This window comes from Alexandromys fortis, unplaced genomic scaffold (assembly GCF_014885135.2).
Source record: "Alexandromys fortis isolate MF-2015 unplaced genomic scaffold, M_Fortis_MF-2015_v1.1 scaffold_53, whole genome shotgun sequence".
NCBI classification, from domain to species: Eukaryota; Metazoa; Chordata; class Mammalia; order Rodentia; family Cricetidae; genus Alexandromys; species Alexandromys fortis.
The window spans coordinates 1169855-1186466 of NW_026067939.1; the positions used below are offsets into that span (position 1 = coordinate 1169855).

At 40.4% G+C, this 16612-nt stretch overlaps 1 long non-coding RNA gene across 2 annotated transcripts in view; it reads left to right on the forward strand.

The window, feature by feature from the left end:
- The window catches only part of LOC126504934 (uncharacterized), a 23886-nt gene extending 20261 nt beyond the window's left edge, over positions 1 to 3625 (forward strand). Inside the window, exons 3-4 of one of the 2 annotated variants that reach the window (XR_007592756.1) lie at positions 976 to 1194; positions 2332 to 3625. This is a non-coding gene — a long non-coding RNA (uncharacterized lncRNA). The remainder of the gene's footprint in view (positions 1 to 975; positions 1195 to 2331) is intronic. The other variant, XR_007592755.1, reaches the window with a different exon arrangement.
- Positions 3626 to 16612: the final 12987 nt, after the last annotated feature.

A 16612-nucleotide genomic window follows, 5' to 3' on the forward strand; every position in this document is an offset into this window, starting at 1 on the left:
ACATATATACTTGGAGACTTGTTATAACCCAGTTTTCTGTGCCCCGAAGGACTAAAGGCAGCACTGGAAGTCTGAAAAATAGAATTTCTTATTTATGGCTCATCCTACCCATCTGGCAGCATCATTTGGTGTAAACAGCCTAGGAGTAGAAGTTAAGATATTACATTTCCAATCCTCCTCTATGACCAAATGCTAAAGAGAAAGCAATTTAAGGGAAGAGTTTTTATTGTCCTACAGTTCCAAGGGATACAGTCCTTCACTGCAGGGAAGCCATGATTCATGATGTTACCGCAGACATGAGAAAATAGAATTCAAGTGCTCAGCTAGATTTTCCCTTTCTCCTCACCTCCTCCACCACTTTTACTCAGGGCTGGAACTCAGCCTGTAGGATGATTGCTACCTACATTCCACAGAGCCTTCGCTCCTCAGTTAACGTGAGAACACCATCACAGGCACACCCAGAAGTGTGACCCATTAATGCCCTCAGTGTTTGTTCCAGTCAAGTTGATCATTGTGATTTATAATCGTAAATCCACCTCTTGTCAACGTGACACCCGAGTAATCGTCTTAAACTATAATATTCCACCCTTGGTTCCCTTGGGCTCATGGCCGTGCCATAAAGCAGAAGGCGTTGAGTTCAACTTTAGAAGTCCTAACACCGTTCAAAAGTCCAAAGTCTCTTCTGAGATTCAAGGCAAACTGTTTAACAGCTAGCCTCTATAAAATCCAAAGGAATTTACAGACTTCCCTTATGCAATGATTCAGAATATATATTCTTATCCAAAAGAGAGAGAATTGGGGTTATAGCAAGGAAATATCAGATCAGAACAAACTGAAAACTCTCAAGTTCTGTGTTGGAACTTAGAGTTCTCAGTGGTGTTGGCTTGGCACCAGGGGCTGCTGTTCTGTTGACTGAGGTGCATATAGCCTCTGTCTTGGTTGAGATCCACTCAGCATTTGTAGCTTTTCTTACAGGATGTCCCATGCTTCTGGAATCTTCTGGGGTTTCTACTGCAACTTAAGCTTCACCTTCACAGCTTCACAAAACGTTCACTTAAGACTTCCATGCAGGGAATCCAGCCCTGCTACATAGCCTGGTCTCAGGAGCAGTTTGGAACCTTGGTCCAATGCACTGTTACTGCAAACAAGACAAAGGGAAGAAAGGATATTTGAATGCTTTACCACAAAGCAATGGTAAGCATTCCCATCATAATAAAAAATTCCCAGTTTTAAGATGTTGTGCATTGAAATATGTCACTATACTGGTACTGGACATTTAGAGCCGTTAAGTTCATTGCACAGATCCACTGTGTCTCAACTGTATGAAATCAAATTATGATACAGAAAACAAAGGATATGGATCTATTTACAGTGTTGCTCTGGGGAATGGTTTTAATTCCCTCTTCACTGTCCCTGTGGTCATATAACCACCTATAGAAAGCCAGGAAGCAATTAGAGACATGGAATTTCCCTAACAGTCTAATTAGCCCTTTGTTGGGGGGGAGCAAACCTGAGACCTGTTGTCTCCAGATAGTTTGATTTAAGACTGGGGAAAAAAGAGAACTTTTTTCGGGGATGGAGAATCCACTCCAACTCCAGGTCTGGCAGATGAAGTTCTTTGTTGGTAACTCCATCTTTCTGATAGACGGAGAGTTCCAAGTCTTTCCTGTCTTTACTTTAAAAGCCCTCTACAGGATGTAGACTTACTCAGTTTTGTGAAATGCATTGATTTTGAATGTGGAAAATATGGCAGTGTGATATCCAAAGGGAGAGACGCAAGTGCATTTTAGTCAAAACGGCTTCTTAGAGGTCTCAGGACCCCATTAGTATATCCAACTTTTCTGTGTCAATTGACATAAATAAACAAATAAATACAAACAATAAAAGACAAAATTAAACCCCAAACAAAGTACGTAATTGTTGAATTGTACTGACTCGAATGAATTCTTTGTGCTCTCCTGGTGCTAAGAAAGGAAACAACAGAAAACGCCTCTACTATTACAGATCATTAATCAAAAGGGTTAAGAGATGAACTAATGTCCCATCCCAAAGCAGGCCAAGTGCTGCAGAGGAGTTTAGGGGTGTCAATTCCCCTCTAACCTAGACCTATTTCTACTTCAGAAAGGGGATGTCTGAAAAATGTTACAACATACAGTTCTTGTGACTGTCACATGTTTCAGTAACGTGGCACGGAACAGCTTTGAAGAGACTTCTAATAAACAGTGCTGGGTTTACTTCGTACCATTTCTGTAAAGCCTTCCTGCCCTGTGAACCCATGTGTGAGAAAGGAAAGTTACAGCTTCAAGTCCGTGACTAATTTATTAATGCTAGCCTGTGTTTCAGATTGGCTTCTCCAGTGTGTTCTCTTCTTCCTGTGAACCCCGAGCCTGTCATGTGCAAGAAGATAGCAGGAAGACAGAGTCTCGTGTCTGCTTCACTAGTATTTGTGGGTATCGAGTTAGAGATGAGCCGGCTTGGAGGATGTTGATACTGGATCCCTGCCTCATGATGTTCAGCTTATGACACCAAGGACTGGAGATGTGGAACCCTAATTACAGCTCAGAAGAAGGGGGTCCTCGTACTGTTTCCTGCCTTTGGACAAAATATGACATCTTAGACTGTTTGAAAAGTTGTTCATAGACAACTATCTGGTTGTATGATGTATGAATTCTAAACCTCGTAAGTAGTGATCAGGTGAGGTTTCATGGTTAAAAAAAAAAAATAAAGTATACCATTGCTTCCTCCAGAGAGAGCAAACAGGCCCCTCAATTACCTGTATATGAAAAATGACACGAGAAAAGCTTCTTCTTCCAGAGACTGAGGAAATAGAATAAAGTCAGCCTAAGTGTTGATGGAACCATAGTCCTTTGGGCCATTGTCCATTGTTCATGACTTGCAATAAACTCTTTTTTCTGCTTTTGCTTTACATCATTGGGACTTGAGCTTAGGGCCTTGCACATGCTAGGTAAACATTCTAAAGTGAACCACATCCCTGGTAAAAAAAAAAATCAGTTCAGTTTTCTGCATCCCATTCTTTGTGTTGCCATTTAATATATTTTTTAGTGGGATCCCAGTGCCTGGAAATGGCAGGCACGTGGTTGCAGAGACTTCTGAGCTCATATCCCTGTCCCTTACTAATTTTAAATCACTCTTTAAAGCTCTTCTTTATATATTCCTATTTAAAAGTCTGCATTCCATTCTTTAAAAAATGTATGTATTAGTATTTTTGCCTTCATGTATGTACATACATGCATGCTTGGTGCCCATAGAGGCCAGAAGAAGGCATTGAATTCCCAACTCAAAGATATGCTTGCCACTTCTTCATGTTGTTGGCTCGGATTAAAGGTGGGTACTACCACATCTGGCTCCACCTTAGTTTTAAGGAATACAATATCATCATGAATTTTCATCTCTTGTGTTAGAGATAGCCTCATGTAGATAGTGATATTTTGAATGAATATAAGTGTTTGTAAAGACACATAGAAAATAAAATTATACCTGTGTCTTTAGGAAGCTCCTTTTATGTAAATTATGGAAGTTGGAATGATGCAATAGTGTCGACAGTTTCTGTGTTTTAAATGCTAAATATTCCTATTTATAATTCCCTTGGCTCGTGCTCAACAAAATAAAAAAGTGACACTCATCTTTGCTGTTTTGTTATGTGTAAATACATCTCACACACTGACTCACTAGGTCACCATGGTCACTGGCAAAGCTACAGCTTCATCAAACAGTGACTGTACTGAAAGTTTGGCACTGTTCAGCAAAATAGCAGGGGGCAGGCAGATTTTGCTGTGCTTACAGACTTGATTAATTGCCATTTTTGTATACAGCAGGATTGAAAAGAATGTTTCCAAAAACTTGGGCTAAGAATCATCTGGGAAGCTTTTAAACTATGTGAACTGCTGGGCAAAGAAAGCCAGTCCAGATTGGAACCTTTGGGAGCAATCTCTGAAAATACACAACAACGTAATTCTTAAGACATCTTTGTGCTTCGTAAATGTTAAAGCCACGAACCGTAGACTCACATCTATAGATTAAAACAATACACAACTCATCTCTGGTAGAGCACACAGGCTTTAATATGTCTGCCACTTGGCATACTTCAGTGTTATTTCCTGTTTTCTTTTCTTGCAATTTCTAGAATCTCAGTGCTACATATCATTAGAATTCTCTGGTAGTAAGCAGCAGAAGCTAATTCTCTATTCAACTGAAGCAAACTATTATACTATGTAGAGAGTAAAGAAATTAAAAAAAAAAAAAAACAATCCGAAGATCTAGGATCAGGAGACGACAAATAGACTAGCCTCAACTACTGTAAAGGAATTCTGACTGTATTTATTCCTTGTGTAACTTTAATCAAATTTCAAATGACATTGAAATAGTATGAGCTAAAAGTAGCTATCTGTTCATGTCCTCATATCCTGGGCAATGTAAGGAGTAAGCGGAGGGATGCTCAAGATAGTTACATGTCAGATAGTATACAGGCAAGTCTGTCTTAGTTTCTTTTTTATTCATGCAACAAATTCTCTGACCTTCCCCCCCCAAAAAAAACCAATAAAACAAACAAACAAACAAAAAACAACATCAGGGAGAGATTATTTGTCTTGCCATTCCAGGTTACAATTCATTATTGCCAGGAAGTCAAGGCAGGAACATAAAGAATCATATCCATAGTCAAAAACAGGGAGAGAATAAAGCATGCCTCCTTGCTTGGTTTCTCAGTCTCCCCCACTACCCAGAGACTAGTACTGCCCACAGTGGGCCTTCCATCACCAGATTGTTAACCAGTTAACAGCCAAGACAACTCTCCACAAACATGCCCACCATCTAGACTGAGCAAGACAACGCCTCCATTGAGGTTCTCTTTTCAGATGATTCTCTAGGCTGTGGCAAAGTGACAACTCCCAGGTGATCAGCCTGAAATCATAAACATACAAGTAACGCTCAGTGGACCAAGCAGGTTGGATTTAATGTGTTCTTCGTTACAGCAGGCATCAACTATCAATAGCTCCTCTGCTATGTGTGGGACAGTGTGGGTCCCTCCCCACCCCGAACTTTGGTTGGCTCAATCTTATACAGGCCTTGTGCATTCAGCCATAGCCTTGTGAGTTCCTGTGTGAAATAAACCTAACACATTCCCCCAGTCCTCCCAAACCTCGGACTCTTACAACCCCCTTTTGTGATGAGTCTTGAGAAGAAGGGATGTGGTACAGATATCCCATTGAGGTCTGAACATTTCAGTTTTTATTCTCTGCACTCTGGCCAGTGGGGATCTCGGTTTAGATCACCGGCTACTGCAGAAAGAAGCTCTCTGATGAGGGTTCTGCTTCTTTTTCCCCTCACACCAATGCAAAGCTATTGTGGAAAACAGCATGACTTTTGTGAGAAGCACAGCTCCTAAATTAGAGCCGCCTACACCTAACCTCAACCCTTGCGGTTCAGCTTCCAAATTGACAGGAATAGGCTTTACAAAGAAAGCCCAAACTATTTCCCTTACCTCTTTCAGAAAAAAAAAATTCTAATGTTCAGAATAAACCTCAAGTCGTTTGTTTAAAATAAAAGCCTCAGTATTCACTCCTTCCTATTAGAGCGTGCCTCCTCTGTCTGCTGGATGCTCTCTCAGTGTTGTCTGCACCCCAAGCCAAACCTAAGGCTTCACCACCGTGGGAAGACCGACATCCTCCAGCTTGAGTTCTTTCTTTCGATGCTGTCCTCAGCTGAGGAATACCAAGTGGTATGTAGTTTCTGTGCTGTTGTATTTTATAAACTTGATATCTAAAGCTTTTAAATATATTCCCCCATATTGCGAGCCAACTATTTTTTTTGTAATTTTTATCATATTTTTAAATAATCAGTTAAGGTAAATATGAAAACATGAATGAACAAATGCCTTCTCCAATTCCTTTTAAGCAGATAAAATGGAGATCTGTATTCTGCATCGCCTCCAGGGATTCCCCAGGGGAGTGAGCTGGGTTTACCCACAGTGGTAATAGGCAGAGTGGTAAAATGACTTGTGTTTTCTGCCCACCTTTCCTCACTACTTTCTACACTACCACACTCTCTGAATTCCCTCATCAATAACTGTACTCGGATCTTTGTCACTGCTTCTGATTCTGAAGAAGCCAGATAGATATGATGCCAGATATTTGATCACTGTTTAGGTCAACATGTATGTTCAATATATTACACACACACACACACAATGTTCCCATTGTTCTATGTCTAGAACAATTCTGGCTCTCACCTATCTTACCTAGCTACATTTTACTAATTCTACAAAATTATGCCCAGTATCATCTCCTAAGGGAAACACTTTTTTTTCTTTTCAAAAAAAAATATTCTTACAAAATATCTTCGTCATATTCTTTCTCTTCTCTGGACCCCTCCCAGATCCCCTCTTCTCCCTACCCACTCAACTTCATGTTCTTTATCTCTCTTAAAAAAGAAATTAAAACAAAAATACAACAACAAAAGCAAATCAGAAAACAGTTCAAATTTAAAAAGAAGAAGGGTTCCATTTTTTGTTGGCCAGCTACTCCTGACATAAGTCTACCCTACATCTGGTAGATATACGCAGAGTCATTCTATTGAAAAAACTTGATTCTCCCTCCCCCAGCTGCTGTTAATTGTGATTAGCTTCTTGGCTGTGGGTAGAACTTTGTCTCATTTGAGGGACACACTTCTGTTTCTGTTTGTTTGTTCGTGTGCTCAGTATAGGGGATTACTAACCACGTGGGCAAACCTTTTTATTCCATTATGTTTTGTCACTCAATGTAGCTAAAGTAATACCTTTTAGTTATTTAGTTAAATTTCCTAACACTAGTTTTAGAGTTACATTTTGCAAACACATTCAAACTACAGGTCTATCAAACAGTAGAGACACTTATTTATTTATTTATTTATTTATTTATTTATTAAAAAAGAAACACATACCAAGTCCTTTTTGTGCATATTACATGCAGTTAGCTTCTCAAGATATACATTTAATTAAGTCAGGAATCTGCCCATTGGTATGTAGCAGTTTATTGGAATAGACATTCCCTTTGCAACTTCAGGATCAAAGACCAAAAGGAACCATCGAATCATTCTCTATTGTGTCTGGAATTAAAAATAGAAAGTGGCAGGGACTTTGATAGCTTGGTGTCTGCTTAGAGTCTTTTTGCTGCCAAACTCCAGGTGTTTATAGATATTTATGTTTCTATCTTGAAGTGACAACCCCACTCATATTATAACTGAACCCAAAACACTTTAATTTTGTCTATGAATTCTGTGTTGATTTTTGTTTTTGCTTTTTTTCCCGACCACCCATGATTTCTTTCCTTGTCAGAGTAAGTTACTTGAAGAAGAGCACCATGTCTCGTTTATCTTTGCATCCCTAGGAGGCTGATGCCTCATTAGCACTGGAGAAGTATTTCTGCAAATGGGTGAAGAAGAATCCTCTGTGACATTTAATGACACAATGTGACAATGTTGCAAGGCTGAAGAGCTACCAATATTTTCCCCGAGTTGTCCATATGAATTGTATCAACACATACATTTTAATTTAAGTCCTGTGAATTCATCAACACCCTCTTGAATATTCCCTCCGATATATTCTTCCAGATGTAAGTTGAAGCCTGTGACAAATTATGATTCATAAAACTAATGTCTAGTGCCAAATCCTGCCTGCTAGTTTTCCATCCACCATCTGAAGTATCAGTGTGTAGTAATCAGGGAGCTTTTATTGGCATGCTTCCAAGCTGACTTGTTTATAAGCCTCAATAATCTTAACTCACATCAGTTTAGGCTCAACCAAGTCAGTGAAGATCTCAACATATCTTAAGCCATTAAGTAGTGTTCTCTAGTGGAGCAGAACCCAGTGTGTGTGTGTGTGTGTGTGTGTGTGTGTGTGTGTGTGTGTGTGTGTGTGTGTGTATGTGTCTATGTGGTATAATGCACACATGCACAAACACAAACACATATGTATGTTTTGGGGATTTATTAGATTGGTTTATGACAGGCGCTAGATAATTCAACATTGGCCATCTGTAGAGAACAAGAGAACCCAGCAATTGCTTAGCCCAGAAAGCAGGATTCCTCAATAGTCTCAATTTGGTTCTGAAGATGTAATGATTCCTGGGGAGTCATTGATATTGAGTTTACCTTGAAAGAATTTTGAGTCTGATATCAGTTGGGGTGGCAACAGCAGAAGTAGGCATAACTTGTTCAGAAACTAGCAACACGGACAGACAAGTGTACATTGCTTTTCCCCAGACCTTTATGTCTGGAAAGCGCTGCCCACTTTGAGGGTAAGTCTTTCCTCCACTCATTGACTCCTCCTTGTATATCATCATCAATATGTCCTGACGAAATTTCCTAAGTGACTCTAAATCTTGTTACGTTGATCACCATGACTAACCATCACAGAGAGACTGATTTTAAGTTTGCTTTTACAGCACTGCAGCCCTTTCCCTAAAATCCCAAGTTAACCTGCTGAATTGCTTTCAAAAGTCACTTTAAAAATAGCTGGATTAGGGGTCAGATAAATGACTCAGCAATTAAGAGCACTGTCTGCGCTTCCAGAGGACCCAGGTTCAATTCACAGCACCCACATGGCAGCTCACAGGAGATCTGACACACACACACACACACACACACACACACACACACACACACACAGGCAAATCACTAATGCAAGTAAAAACACATCATACTTTTTAAATAGTTAGATTAGGGGCTAGGAGAGGCTTAGTAAGTGTGGGTAAAGCCCTTGCCACATAAGCATGAGAATTGGTGCTTGGATACCAAATACCCATATAAATGCCAAAGAAGTCCCACCTGTAAGCACAGAATTCAAGAAGTAAAGAGGGGACCTCTAGGAAATAAAGACAGTAACCAGCGAGTTCTAGGTGCAAAAATGAACATTGTTCCCTCAATGACCACGACACCTGAAGTCAAACACTGGCCTCCTCACATGTGTAAAAATATGTGTGGACTCACCCCAAATACATGTGCATACACACGTGTGAATAGGCGTATACATATGCATGCACACCACACACATACATGAGAAATAAGAAAAATAGTTGAACGATAACAATTATCCTCTAGATCCTGGGTGATTGGGGAGGAGATCAGGGTTTTTCAGGAACACAAACATCCCTGAGCCCAAGCAAGAGTATAGCAAGGCTGCGTGTCTTTGCCTTGTCTGTACTACCGAGTGTGCAAACATTTACATTATTTCTAGTTCAAATATGCCTTCCCTGACTTGATGGTATTAATAGTGAAGACGGTGGGTTTTTCTATTTCAGACTCATGGCTTTCTTTAGATACCATCTACAATACATTTCTATAAAAGGCCAGGTAGCAAAATCTTAGAATTTTTTTTTCAAACATGAAATATCACAAGTACCTCAGCTCTTCTCCTGTGGCACAAAGGTGAATGAAATGTTACACTGACACCTGTGTCTGACTGCTTAGACTAAAATATAATTAGCAGGCATTGAAATTTTAATGCTAAATATAGTTTAATCTATCGCAGCAGTTTTCTTCGGATTTCTTTTCCAAGTAACTTAAAACTTGTAGAGGCGTTTGTTGGACATGTTGTACAATCACTACACATGGGTCATAGTGTACGAATCTTGCCTTAATTCAACTTATGTTTAAATTAAAAATTTTTGGCATCTCTTTTTGTCCTCCCTCCATCTCATTTATGGATGAATTTTGCTGTAAACATCCTCTTCCCCATCCCTTGCAGAGTTACCCTGTGAGAAAGTAACCCCTACTTTCATGTCCCCCAACTTGCCCTAGAATTTCCTGTCTGCAAAGTGTAGTTTTCCAGTCCGTTCTTTAGAAAACTAAAGGAGAAGAGTCATGGCTAAGATGGTCCTATCTTGATGGGTATTAGCCACACAGAGTGAAGACTAAAGAGTTCATTATGAAGCGACTCTATGCGCACACGGTGTGCGCTGATACCCAATACTCTTTCTTCTCTCCTTCTGCGTCCGTGTTCTTGTACTTCTCCTTCTAGTTCCATGCTCCCTCCCCAACCCAGCTTCCACATGTAAGAGAAGCCATCCACTAATTTTTGTTATGGGATTGGCTCATTTTAATTGACATAGAGATCTTCTGTTTGATCTATTTTTGTTGCAAGCGACATGATTTCATTCTTTTTGCTAACGTACACACACACACACACACACAGGGACAGAAACAGAGACAGAGAGACAGAGAGATGACATATTTTCTTTGCCCACTCATCTGTGGGTGGGTTTTCGAAATTACAGAGCTGCACAATTACCCCCATCACTCATGTCCTAACATTTTCATGCATTCCCTTTGAAGAAAACATACAATTTTATCTTTTAGATAGAATTTACTTAACCCCTTGTGGTCTAACCCATACCATATTCCTTATCAATCTGGTGAGCTACCACACCCGTAATCTACATGCTGTGGTCAGATCAATATTTATTCCTTACCAAGCAGGAACCTTGTCTACCCTCCTGTGTTAGTCGAGGCTGCTTTATCCATGGAATGTTCTAATCCCTGTTCTCTGAGGGTTTTTCAGGTGCCCTCCATAGCTTTCTGGTGACATTTAATGTTTTGTTAACAGAGAAACCTCTATTTGTAGCACTAACAGTAAAAAACCCAGAGACAGATATTGTGGTTCAAGCTGAAGATCAGAAAAGCAAAACGGCCAAGCCACCAGAGAGATCATTCATTTAACAAGGCTCAGACAAACAAAAGGGTGATCCTGCCTCTGTGAATCCTCAGGTTGAGACTGAGAGCGAGACTGATCTCCTTCCATTTTTTATTCCTCTCGAATGCTGGTATATAAGGCATCCACCACCACGGCCCAGCCTCTATGGTTAACTAGTGTGGCTGCTGGGATTAAAGGTGTGTGCAAACCACTGCCTGGCCTGTACGGCTGACTAGCACGGCTGTTTTGCACTGATCTTCAGGCAAGCTTTATTTATTAAAACACAAATAATCTACCACTATAGCCAGTGCTCCCGAGAGGTCGTATTTTAAAAAAATAGCAGCATAACTCAATTTTATTATGCTGTGCAGTACACTCTATAACAGCTATTGGTTCAGACTTTTATTTCATCCTCGTTCTGACTTTACGTAAACAAGGACTCTCCTTTTCTCCGCTTCCTGAATTTCTGCCTCTTCTGCCTAGCAGAGTCAGCGTCATAGTTGTGTCCCCGTGAAAGCAATTTTCAATCCTAAGCATATATGAGCTCAAATGGCTCAGCCCCCCCCCCCCACTTACTGCTGTGTATTATATACTAGGTGCCTGTCAGTTGTTTCTGCATAGGCCAGACTTCAGCACGGCCTGCAGCCTGTGAGTATTATTAAATACTAATGGATGAAGAAGAAAGGCTTTGAAATGCTGCTACCATTGCAAAAGTTTTTGGTGAGTATTAGTTAACTAGACAAGGATTGACTTACTGATTACCAATATGGGCAAATATTTACTAAGAGGTGGATTTGATGGTAGAGGGAAAAAGTAGTATTTCTTGAGGGTCTTCTTTCCTTCCTTCCTCCCTCCCTTCCTCACTCACCCCCTACCCCTCTGCAGGGATATGTAAACCAGGCTATCTTAGAATGCAGACAGATCCACCTCTCTCTGCCTTGTGAGTACTGGGACTAACACCACGCTTCATCGGGACAAACCTTGAGGTTCCTTTTGATGTAAGTACAGATTTAGTTATTAGCAGGTTGGTTTGATACCTTAAGTCAAGAGAGTGTAAACACAGTGGGTTGGGGGATGGGCCAACAGTGTCCCCTGAGAGTATCAGCAGAAAAGGGAGAGTGCTAGAACTAACTCCTTCCTCAACAGAAATGACTCAGAACAAAATATTCTGAAACCTGGGACTTTAGAATCTTTATTATATGGAAGTGAAACATTTCTTTAAGTGCTTTTAGCAGTAAGCTAATATCTTTTTTTAAAAAAACCCACTTCTTGTTATATGAGGTACATTAAAATTTTTCTGGGATGTCTTTAGATTAAGAACATCAGTAGATGGCTGCTGGGGAGAGGGTCCATTTTATGCTGAAGTGTGGCCCCTGGTAGGCTGTCCATGATGCTCCGGTAAGTGGGCCTGCACCCATGAACACACAGGCAACAGTAATTGGAATCAGTGGTTGCAAGAGAGGGCGGGAGAGAACAAGCAAGAATGGGAACTGGCGAAGTAGAGATAAGGACCTGAGTGGGGGTTAGTCAAGCGGAGCAGGATGGGGATGGTGGTTATATAATCAGAATTCACTGTACATCTGTAAGAAGTTTCCAGAGAATAAACAATTAAATATAGAATTCCGTTTGTTAGATTCTGCTTTGAGTCGCCTTCAAATTGATTTCTCTAAAGGAAATGTACCACAGATCACATTGGCAAAGCGCCCGTGCCAGCGTGCTATTTTAGAGGAACAAAGAGCTTGAGCGAAGTGGAACTGTTATGGGTTCTCAGCAGGTGGAATAGTCTGGAAGATTTGAATAGTTTTTCCTTTAGAAAACCAGGTAACTTAAATAAATTCCTCTAGGAGACGTGGAAGGATCTTTCTGGCTACTGCAAAAACAAAACAAAAACTGAGCTAAATATTCAGTGTTGTCAGAGTGGGAGAGAATCTTTGACAGCTAAACCTTTGATAGATGATTAATGTACAGAATCACAAAGAATTTAAAAAAAAAGTTAAAAACATGACATTGTTAAAAATTGGTTAGTTTTTTTTTTTAACAGACAATTGCTAAGAGAAGAAATAAAAATGGTTCAAAACTATCTTGAAAGTAAATGTTCACCCTCCTTAGCTGTTAGGAAAGGGCCAATTAAATTAACCTGTGGTTTCACCTTGCCCCAGTCAGAATGGCAAAGTTCAAGGAAGTAACTGACACCAAAAGCTGTTGCAGACACTACGAGGATTACAAATTGGTGAAGCACAGAGACGTCTCGGAAAGCACAAAGCAAATCTCTCAGATGATCCAGCCATCCCTCTCTTGGCACGTGCGCGAAAGGACACATCCTACTCCACAAACACTTGCGCGGCTGTGTTCTTTGCTGCTCTATTCACAATAGCACAGACATGGAAACAAATGAAATGTCCCTCAACTAATGAACGGGTTAATGAGAATGTGGTGCGTGGCTACCGCAGAATTCTATTTGGTTGTAATAAAAATGAAGTCATAAAAATTGCAGGCAGGTGAATGGAGCTGGAAAATATACTGAACGAGGTAACCCAGAAAGACCAACACCACATATTCTCTTTTCAGGTGTGGTTCCTAGCTCCAAATCTTTAGACCTGAGTTTGTAACCTAGAGTAACTCCAGAAATAAGAAAGCTAGGAAAGCCTGCATCTAGAAGAGTAATCCACAGAAGGGGCCTGCAGGCCACAGGTGCTAGGAAGGAGGGCTGGGAAAACAGCAGGGGAGTGGATTTAACTGAAAATGGGGGACGGTGGGCAGTACAGAGGGAGAGAAAGGGAAGAGGGATGAACAGTATTAATGACATTTGTAAAAGCCGCAGCGAATCATTCTTTTATGCTTATCTTAAATTATATAATGTGTATGTCTACATGTATGTGTATGTTTATGTACGTGTATGTTTACGTACGTGTAGGTTTGTGTGTTTATGCATGTGTATGGACAGTGAAGTTATGATATGAGATAATAATGTTCCCCCAAAGAACCATAGACTGTCTAACAAATCACCAGTACTACGCATGAGAAACGACCTTTTCCTTTGCTCAAGGGAGTCCAAAAAACTAAACCACCATATGCTATTGCCATTGCCCTGGTTACCTCCCACCATTTGAAAGTCCCTATTGTTGAAGACACCACATATTTCAGACACAGGACTTGGAGGAATGGAGCTAGATCTGACTTGGATGCATCCTCCCTGAGGGCTCATTAATTTCTAAAGGTGATAATGCCATCTGTCAAGGGAGAAATCAGTAGTCATACCCAGCTGAGAAACCTATGAGCCACCATATTAACTAGCATGATAAGATATCCCTAAAGGTGTAATCGTGGTGCTTATGTCTTGGGGGTAACAAACAGGTATCTTATTGGACTTAAGGTCTGCAAAATAAGGGAATTCATTTCTGCCTGATATGTTAATTCAAGCAAATTAACTGTAACCAGTGAGGCCCTGGAGTCTAGAAGAGAACCTACTACCACCAAGTTACTAAGCCTTTATGATTTCAAACTAACCTTGAAATACTGAACCTTATACTCGCAGATAAATGAAGGTCTCACCAGTCATCAAGGAAGCTTCTTTTTGCAGGAGATGGGAACCATTGCAGACATCCAAAACTGGTTAAAATACAGAGAACAGCTGACCACGAGTGCCCAGTCCAAAGTGATCTATCTACCACACAATCCTTACATCTATGGCTCACGGAACATCTCAGAAGATAGAGCAGACAGATCGGATTCTGAGAGCCAAAGGACCATGATATCTACTGTAAGGTTTTGATCTTCTTTTATACATGACAGAGAAGCTACACCCATGAAAGCTGACCAATGTGGCCATCTAAACAAGATGTGAACAATGACACAGGTTGACATACCAGTGTGGATGAGGGACATCGCAGAAACAAGCCTCCACAAAGAGCTGTAGGCTAACAATGATTTCTGAGACAGGAAGAATCAGTCTCCCTGGGGGATGAACCTCCTAAGTGTCCAATATAAAGTGGTCATGACTAGAAACACAAACACACAGCAACACTAAATGAAAGTCTGTGTTTATTATTTGTATGTATGAGTATGACATAAAAAGAAAAAAAAAGAGGCCATTAATTTGAGAGAAAGCAGGGGTAGGGGGAACAAGAGAAGGGCTGGAAGGAGGACAGGGAGGAAGGACATGGTATAGATATAGAACAGATATAAAATTCTCAAAAAAAAATACATTCTGATACTTTGAGACAAATTCAATTAGAGAGGCCTCCTTCTGGCAAGAGCCACTATGGCCTACTTTCTGCACTTCTGGCCAACTGAATGAAGACTGTATGATGACTATCTTCTGCCCAGTTACAAATTCAAAGGTTTTCTTCAATGAAGTTGGAAAACAGGCACAGGGGTTTATCTTCAATCAGATGCACAGCCAGTATCTCCAGGGCTGGTGGAATCAATGACAATTAGAAGAAAGGCAGGTATTTAGATAAAACAGAGTTTATCAGAACAGGAATCTTGCCACTGAGTATTCAGTTCAGCTTTTGAAGTCCAAAATGAACCAGTTAAACCAGCCAATGTCATCACGTGGTCTGCTGAGAGTGCAGGTGTCAAGGGTGTATCACAACACCTTGAGCTGCGCCACAGTTGTGAGGAAGGCTTTGCATTTGCATTTCGTTCTTGATTTGCATTTAATTTCTTTTGATGGGTATTTTTAACCTCTTTATTAAATTCCTATTACTGGCCCTAATTTATTTTATATTGTGTCTGTAATGTAGCTCTACCTATGGATTATGCTGTAGGGACAGGCTCATTTACAGTCATAATTCTAAAGTGGCTGTATGCGAAATATTATAAATTACACAGATTCCCTGTGCTGAAACGCAGATGGGTTAATGTGCTTTCTGACTCGCCTCCGGCAATGTACCTGTATGGTGGCTACACCGCGTCTAATTGACAGCTCTATTCAAATAGCATCATTTCACCCATTTAAGGATGCTATGCTTTCATTTCTACAAGAAATACTATAATTCAGAAAGGAACAATCCATTGGAAAGTTTCTTCTTCCTGGCCCGGCTTTCACAAAAGTGACTTAGTGACTAGAAGCAGCAGTGAAGGGAATTCTCTGTATTTCAGAATAAGGGTTCTGTAGAATGTGACATTGCCACGGAGAACTAACTTTTCATTAGAAAGAAAGCACCCAGAGGGACAAGATGCAGGCCCCTTTAATTAATTTTCTAAGCTTCTGTACAAATCACCTCCCTTAGCAAGCTTTAAAAACAGGCAACAGAAATACAAGGAGGCATCGTTCCCCACAGATCTTTAAATGGCTAGCAGTTTTGCTTACATCGTGAGATACAGGATTTAGCAGAACTCCCCCTCATCGTTTGTGAGAAACCCCATTGGCTAGAACACTCCGTCCTTCATAGGAAGCATGTTTTCCTTAAGTGACTAACTGCTTATTTTGAAACAGTATTTCTTTTCTCTGAATCTAAGTCACCGACTGATACCTTCTAACAAACATCACAAGATCATCTATACATATGAGAAGGAAAAGACTGTCCTAGGGGGAAAACTAGTTATTTGCATTCTCTGTATCCAGGAAGGGACAGAGAGCCATCCCATGGCTACTAATAGAATAGGATTTTTGAAATCATCTTGTTTTCAATTCCATCTGACTATCAAGCAGTAAGAATCCCTCTGGGGATTTGGGTGTCTAAGTTCCTTGTTTCTGTAAGCATATAACAACAGAAGATTAACTAAGTGTTTCTGTAGGAAGGTGCTATTCTGGGTACTTCACCTCTACTAACAACCCACTCTTCACAGTGACTCTCTGAAAGAAGCCACCATTAATAGATCCATTTTGCAGTGAGAATGAGAGGTAGAGAGGTTAAGCAACTCACTCAAGGTGGTAGTTACCGAGAGTAGTGTGGGAATTACCATGGAGGCAAACTTTCCCTA